Source organism: Ambystoma mexicanum, chromosome 1q, assembly GCF_040938575.1.
Source record: "Ambystoma mexicanum isolate Mex_15411 chromosome 1q, UKY_AmexF1_1, whole genome shotgun sequence".
In the NCBI taxonomy this organism is placed as follows: Eukaryota; Metazoa; Chordata; class Amphibia; order Caudata; family Ambystomatidae; genus Ambystoma; species Ambystoma mexicanum.
In genome coordinates, this window is record NC_090922.1 from 1,148,282,349 (window position 1) to 1,148,290,404 (window position 8,056).

Here is an 8,056-nt window from a genome sequence, read left to right on the forward strand (position 1 = left end):
ACAGAGGTGAGCGCTTAACTAAAGATAGCACTCCAATAAGTTAAGAAAAAGGGAGGGAAAGGCGGAAATTAGGAACAGCACACAACACAATACTTTAGAAGCACTCAGCAAGGCAGGAAAGTCAAAGTCTACTTGTGAGCAAAAAGTTCAGAGACATGGCTCCCTCTTAGAGAGAGTAGAACAACAATGCGCCCAAGATCACACAGTTTAAAAGGCTTGGAAATTCTTGCAGAGAGTTTAAAAAGGAATCACACGGCCACACCACACTGAATGCGCCCGATCTCGTCTGATCTCGGAAGCTAAGCAGTGTCGGGCCTAGTTAGTAAAAGCCTACGGCCACACCACACTGAATGCGCCCGATCTCGTCTGATCTCGGAAGCTAAGCAGTGTCGGGCCTAGTTAGTACCTGGATGGGAGACCGCCTGGGAATACCAGGTGCTGGTGGCTTATAAAAATAAAAAAAAATAAAAAGGAATCAGTTCAGCTCAGAAAAGTTCCGTTAGCCAGCCTAGGGCCAACCCCAGTGGTAAAATGAGGATTTACGAGACACCCCAGACAGACCGTTGCGAGGGGGGCCAGGCGGACACAGTACCTTGAAAGTGGAGCGAATCCTCCAGCGGGGGCAGTTGTTCTTGGCAGTGGATGCAAGTCGCGGCACCGTCCAAAGAAAGAGAAGATCTCGACGTGGAGGAAAGCTGAAGGTCGTTGCACTGCCAGGGAAGAAACCAGCCGCGGAGTGCTTCGGTAAAAAGGTACTACCCTTTTATTCGCAGTAGTGGTAAAACTTGGTATCCCGGTTGCCGGGGTACTTGGCACAGGCAAGGCGGCCACGAGACGATCCAGGAAGGCGAAAAGGTGGGCAAACAGGTTATCCCCACCAGTCAAAGGAAGAAGACTCTTCGGGATGAAGATCTCCTCTGTCGTTGGAAGAAGTGGTGAGTCGGTTCAGGAGGGTTCCACCGGTGGTGTCGTCGTTGCAGGTCGGCTCAGCTTCTCCCTCTTCGTATTCTTTGGTCCTGTGGTGACGTCTGAAGTCCCAGTCCCCAAAGCCCTGCTTTTATGCAGAAAACCTACATTCATTAGTCCTAGCTGTCACTCAAACATGCTAAGTGGTGAGCCGGGCGGCTCACCACTGGGCCAATCACACAAGAGTGCGACTTGAGTTGCTGTGGCAACTCAGTCCAGGGTGCCTAAGCCCCCTCCCACATCCCCTGTGGTACCAAGACAGAGTGGCACCACTTTGGAGGGCTTCTGTGCAGAAGCCTGCCAAAAGTGGAACAAAGTGGAACAAAGGGCTCAACTTCGAGTTCTGGCAAAAAATACCAACCGGTGAATTAATATTAAATAAATAAACCGGCGGTATGTTTGAGGCTATGTTAAAAAGTATTAGCCTCGAACAATGAGAAAATGTAACGCTCACCTGACTCCCACGGAGGCGCTGGCCTGGTTTGGATTGCTGTGGCCTCTTCTAGGGTGATGCGCAGGACTCGGAAGATGGAATGGACCGGACCCCCAAATCTGGCTTGTCTGGCTCGTAGAAATATCCTTCTGTGTGTGAAAAGGGAGTATTAACAATCTGCGGGATAATGCGTAGGCCTCCCACTCCCCTTCTCACCCTCCACGAAACCCTTCTGCGATTCCCCGTGAAGTCTCACCTTAGGGTCTGAAAGGACGAGCTCTCCATCCTGCTTCTGATGCAGGGGCGCGTTGTTATCCAGTTACTTCACTGGATCTCGGATTGGTGAGAGTTCAAGTTCGCTTGACTTTTCCGGTAAGGTACCGTAAGAATTCTGTTGCAAGTTCAAGCTTTAAATAACCATTGTCTGTTTTCTCTATTTCAGGTGCTGAATGAAGATTCCGAGTTAGGGAATGGAACCGCCGAAGGAAAATTCTGGTGAGTGTTTGATGAGTGGTTCCTCTAGTGTTCTTGCATTAATGCACTAATGCTTGTGTCCTTTTCCCCTTAGGGCCGGGGTTCGGAAATGCCGAATATACGGCGCCGACCCGAAGTGAGAAGAGATGTCCCAATAAATATCAGGTAAGTCTTTGATGAGCGTTCCGCTAATGTCTTTGCATTCGCTCACTAATGCTAATGTCTTTTTCCCATTAGGGGCTGGGGTTTGGAAATGCCGAAGAAACGGCGCCGACCCGATGTGAAGAGGGATTGACCCAACAGGTAAGTCTTATGGTGGAAATTAAGCCTTTCTTATTCTCTTCCCTAGCTCAACTTTGTTCTTGTCGTTTTCTCCTTTAGGCGCTGAAATGCGGCGGAAGATCCAGATGGTCGCTGATGGGCAAGAAGGCGCCTAGTAAAGGTGAGTGGAATGCTGCGCTGCAGCGAGCTATGCGATGTGCTTTTAAAAATGAATGTCTTCCCTTTAGGATCGTCGGCGAGATGACTCTGGAATGCGGATTAAGCAGGTAATGTCTCTTCTTTCTCCTGTTCTCCTCTCTTCTCCCTTTACAGGTGTTCCAGGATGCTGTCGGGCGTGGCTGGAGTCCGGATGCAGGAGCAGACACGGTGAGCATCCAGCTGCTAGGTGCAGAAAAACGCGAAGCGTGAGTTGCTGCTTGGGCGTGGCTTAAATAGCCTTCAAAGTAGTTCCAGGTATGTAGTCTTCCTCTAAGGTATGTATTCTTCCGCCGGCCTCACCCGTGTGGTAAAGTAGTCCCATAGGTAAAATAGTCCCATTCAGGCCTCTAGGTGGCCTGGATGTTGCAGCACGGTCTGCATCATGTAAGTTCACACCAAGCACTTCTTAACACAAAGTCATCCTTTATGAGCCTGGCGCCTATGGCGCCTGGACTATTGTCCAACATGAGCCTGCTGCCAAAGGCGCCAGGACTGAGTCCAAAGGGCCCCTACCTGGGGCCGCTGGGACTTCCCTCGGGAAAATGATGTCTGCCTCTGGGGTTGCTGGGCCTGGTCTGGCTCCTTGGGGGTAGGCATCATGACAGTACCCCCTCCCAAGGCCCCTCCCAAGGTTGTTCTCTCTAGAGGTTTCGGTTTGTTTGGGAATTTCCGGTGGAATTTCTATATTAACTGAGGTGCATGTACCTGGTCGCTTGGTTCCCAAGACCTTTCCTGAGGCCCATATCCTTTCCAATCAATTAAATAGAAGAGTTTTGACTTTGACACCTTGGAATCTAATATGTCTTTAACTTCGAATTCCAGCTCCCCAACTACTTGAATTGGTTCTGGTGGTTTAATTAGTCTGGTTCCAGGTTGTACTGGTTTCAACAGTGATACGTGAAAAACGGGATGGATTCGTATGTTAGCTGGTAGATCGAGTTTGAAGGCCACCTGGTTGATTATAGCTTTGATTGGGTAGGGCCCTACATATCTTGGATTGAAAGTTCGCGGTCCTTTGAGTGGTAAATGTCTAGTCGTTAGCCACACTTGGTCCCCTATTTGGTACGGAGGTGCTTCACTTCGATGTAAATCAGCGTTTTCTTTGTACTTTTTCTTGGCCTGCTGTAAATGAGTCGTTGCTTCTTTGAAGGCTCGAGTTATCATGGAATGCAAATGATCTACAGCGGGCATTTCAAGACTTTGAGGGGAGTCAAGGTCAGAGGTTCGGGGGTGATGGCCATATAAGGTATAAAAAGGGGTTTGTCCCGTTCCAGAATGTACAGAATTGTTATATGCATATTCTGCGATCCAAAGAATGTCTTTCCAATTACATTCATATTGGTGCAACATACACCGAAGATACTGTTCAAGGGTCTGGTTTGTTCTCTCGGTTTGACCATCGGTCTGGGGGTGGTGACTAGTGGATAGTCGTACATCGATTTGTGCCAGTTGACAACACTTTCTCCAAAAATGGGAAATAAATTGGCTTCCTCGATCAGAGACCAGTATGGATGGAAAACCATGTAAACGAACGACATTCTCAAGAAATTCCTTGGTCAGGATGGAGGCTGACGGTAACCCCTTTAATGGGATAAAATGGGCCATTTTGGAGAAGAGGTCCACAATCACCAGGATAGTGTTGTATCCATAGCAAGGAGGCAGGTCTGTAATAAAGTCCAGCGACAAGGTGTGCCAAGGTGCCGGTGGGATGTCCAAGGGTTGTAAAAGGCCGGCTGGTCTTTTCTTTTGACCTTTATTTTGGGCGCAAACTCCGCAGGACATCACAAAGGATTTTATATCTTTTCACCAGGAGGGCCACCAGAATTGCCTTTTGATCTTTTCTTCAGTTTTAGCAATACCAGGATGTCCTTCCATTAATGTATCATGATAATGGGCAATAACGAGTTCTTGCAATTCCTTATGAGGCAGAAATAATTGCCCCTGGAAGTAGGGTAGATCATTATTAACGGAAAAGTGTGACCCCTTTTGACTCCATTCTTGCAAGGCAGTAGGGTCTAAAAGTTGTTAGTTTGAATGTCCTCAATAGTTTGTAAAGAGGTCAACTCCAAAATTCTCTGTTCAGGTACAATCGGTACTGGTTCTAAGCTTGAATTTGTTTCTCCCATCCCAATCCGGGATAAAGCGTCCGCTTTGCCATTCTTGCAGCCAGGGCGGTATGTGATTACAAAATCAAACTCCGCAAAGAATAAAGCCCATCGGAGTTGACATGATGATTGAGCTTTGGCCGTTTTTAAATATTGCAAATTTCTGTGATCTGTAATCACTGTGATGGTGTGTCTTGCGCCGAGAAGGTAATGACGCCAAGCCTTGAAGGCGGACTTAATAGCTAATAACTCCTTGTCGGTGATTGCATAATTAACTTCAGGAGCCAAGAATTTTCTGGACCAAAAGGCTACAGGGTGCAATTGGTTAATTACAGGATCCCTTTGAGACAGGACAGCTCCCATGGCTAAGCTGGATGCGTCGGTTTCAACAATGTAAGGGAGATCTGGGCGCGGATGTTTCAGTACAGGTGCGGAGGTGAATTTAGTTTTTAGTTCTTGAAAGGCCTGTTCTGCCTCATTAGTACATTTGAAGCGTTTATTTTTCCGTAAGAGTGCAGTGATGGGTTGAACTACCCGAGAAAATTCCGGGATAAATCTTCGATAAAAATTGGCAAAACCAAGCATGCTCTGAACACCCTTCACCGAGCTAGGAGATGGCCATTTGAGGATGGCGTCCACTTTTCGTGAGTCCATTCGGACTCCCTTTGGTGTCAGGATGAATCCAAGAAACTCGACTTCTGTGGCATGAAAAACACAATTCTCGAGTTTTGCAAACAGTTTGTGCTGGCGCAATTTCTCAAGAACTGCCTTGACAGGTTTTCTGTGATCGGATTCCGAAGAGGAGTACACCAGAATGTCGTCGATATATACGATGACACAAACATCGATAAGTTCCCGAAGAACATCATTCATAAAGTATTGAAAGGCAGCAGGTGCGTTGCACAATCCGAAAGGCATCACCTGGTATTCGAAGAGTCCATATTTGGTGCGGAAAGCAGTCTTCCACTCGTCGCCTTCTTTTACACGCACCAGGTGATAAGCTCCCCGAAGATCTAACTTGGTGTATATACAAGCATCTTTTACCTGGTCGAGAAGTTCAGGGATCAGGGGCAGAGGATAACGATTCTTAATCGTTATTTGATTTAGGGCGCGGTAGTCAATACAAGTTCTAAGGTCACCTTCTTTTTTCAGCACGAAGAACAGAGCTGAGGAAACAGGAGACTTTGACGGGCGAATAAAACCATTGGCAAGGTACTGATCTAAATACTGTCGCAAATGAAGATTCTCAGGTTCAGTAAGGGCATAGATCCTACTACAAGGCAGTTGAGCATTGGGTACCAGACCGATTTGACAATCGTACGACCGGTGGGGAGGTATCGTGTTGGCCTGTTCTTTTTGGAAAACGTCTTGGAATTCTTGGTACTCAGGCAGTAGTTGTATTGTGGTGGAGGTTACTGTGGCCAGGCCCATGTTTGGATTTCTTGGATAGCAAGTTTGTGTACAATCAGGAAAGGTTATTCTCTTTGCTCGCCAGTCAATTCGAGGATTATGTGTTTCTAACCAAGGAATTCCTAGAATTACTTGAAACTGTGGGGCCTTGATTACGTCAAACACAATAGCTTCCCGATGTCCATCCTGACCCACTAGTGTCATTTCTGTAGTAGAATGTGTTACCGGCCCTGAGGCAATTTCGGTTCCATCAACTGTGGTAATGACATCCTTGTTGGTTTTCGGACGGAGAGGGAGATTAATCCTGGAGGCCAATTCACGATCAACATAGTTTGCGATAGCTCCACTGTCGATGTATGCCTTTATAGCATGCAACCGCCGAGGCTGTCTCGGATCCACGAGGACCATTGGCATGATGAAATGCGAGGTCAAAGAGTTTGTTTTCAAGCTCGGCAAGCGGACCTCTACGCTTGTCGGGCTTGGTTGTTTCCCGAATCAGGTTCCGTTAGATTGTTGTCAGTGGCTCCAACCACCTTCTTGGGTGGTTTTACCGGACAATCTTGTAAAAAGTGGCCAGAAGCCCCGCAATAAAGACATAATTGCTTCTGCCGCCTTCTTTCTCGTTCCTTCTGAGTTAACGGTCCTTTAACTCCATCGATTTGCATAGGTTCTGAAACGTCGGTACCCTTGGGGTTAGTGTGAGTTTTGATCAACACTCGGGTTTCAAACTTAGACCGATCTGCTTTTCTATTCTGAAGTCTGTGATCAAGTTGGACCACTAAGTCTATGTATTCCGCGCAGGCTTGGGGCGGATTTACAATTTGAGCTAGAACACCTTTAAGTTGTCCGTGCAGGCCTCGATGAAATAATGTGATACTTTTATTTTCTGGCCACCCTGTTTCCACAATCAACCTATTAAAGGTGGCGATGTAGGATAAGAGATCCTGGTTACCTTGTCGTAAGGATAGCAGTTCGTTGTCCAGGGCCTGTCCCTGGGAGTGTCGAGCGAATAATCTTTCCATGCTTGCCTGGAAGCCTTGAAAATCCTGGAGAATTGGGTCATCTTGACTTACCAAAGGAACTGACCAATCGGCAGCACAGCCGCTGAGATAAGATAATACAAAAGCTACCTTGGTTTGGTCATTATGGAAGGCCCCAGGTCTGCATAGAAAGTGTAAGTGACATTGGTTCATGAAAACGGCATATTTCTTGGGGTCCCCAGCAAAACGTTCAGGCGGGGCCAGTGGCATATTTCCAGGTAGATTGATTTGTACCGGGTTATTCGAAACCACAGGAGTGGGATTACCCCAGGAACCAGGTAATGGAGTTTGTCCTGCCTGACCTTGAAACAGCTGTTTGGCCAGGTCATCAGTTCGTTCCTTGGATAGGATCAGTTCTCTCCTGAGAGCGTTAGTCTCCTGGCGGGCGGAATGTACTTCTGCCCGTAATTCCCCCAAAAGTTGGGCCAGCTGGTCTGTCTCAGAAGTATCCATAGCGCCCGGGTAGGAAATTGTAGGTAGGCTTCGTGTTCTGTAACGCTCACCTGACTCCCACGGATGCGCTGGCCTGGTTTGGATTGCTGAGGCCTCTTCTAGGGTGATGCGCAGGACTCGGAAGATGGAATGGACCGGACCCCCAAATCTGGCTTGTCTGGCTCATAGAAATATCCTTCTGTGTGTGAAAAGGGAGTATTAACAATCTGCGGGATAATGCGTAGGCCTCCCACTCCCCTTCTCACCCTCCACGAAACCCTTCTGCGATTCCCCGTGAAGTCTCACCGTAGGGTCTGAAAGGACGAGCTCTCCATCCTGCTTCTGATGCAGGGGCGCTTTGTTATCCAGTTACTTCACTGGATCTCGGATTGGTGAGAGTTCAAGTTCGCTTGACTTTTCCGGTAAGGTACCGTAAGAATTCTGTTGCAAGTTCAAGCTTTAAATAACCATTGTCTGTTTTCTCTATTTCAGGTGCTGAATGAAGATTCCGAGTTAGGGAATGGAACCGCCGAAGGAAAATTCTGGTGAGTGTTTGATGAGTGGTTCCCCTAGTGTTCTTGCATTAATGCACTAATGCTTGTGTCCTTTTCCCCTTAGGGGCCGGGGTTCGGAAATGCCGAAGATACGGCGCCGACCCGAAGTGAGAAGAGATGTCCCAATAAATATCAGGTAAGTCTTTGATGAGCGTTCCGCTA

At 47.6% G+C, this 8,056-nt stretch overlaps 1 non-coding gene across 1 annotated transcript; it reads left to right on the top strand.

Annotated features, from left to right (window-relative positions):
- Nucleotides 1–328: 328 nt before the first annotated feature.
- Nucleotides 329–447, top strand: LOC138564609 (5S ribosomal RNA). Its single transcript, XR_011300553.1, has one exon. It is a non-coding gene; the product is annotated as a 5S ribosomal RNA (ribosomal RNA).
- The last annotated feature ends 7,609 nt before the right edge of the window (nt 448–8,056 follow it).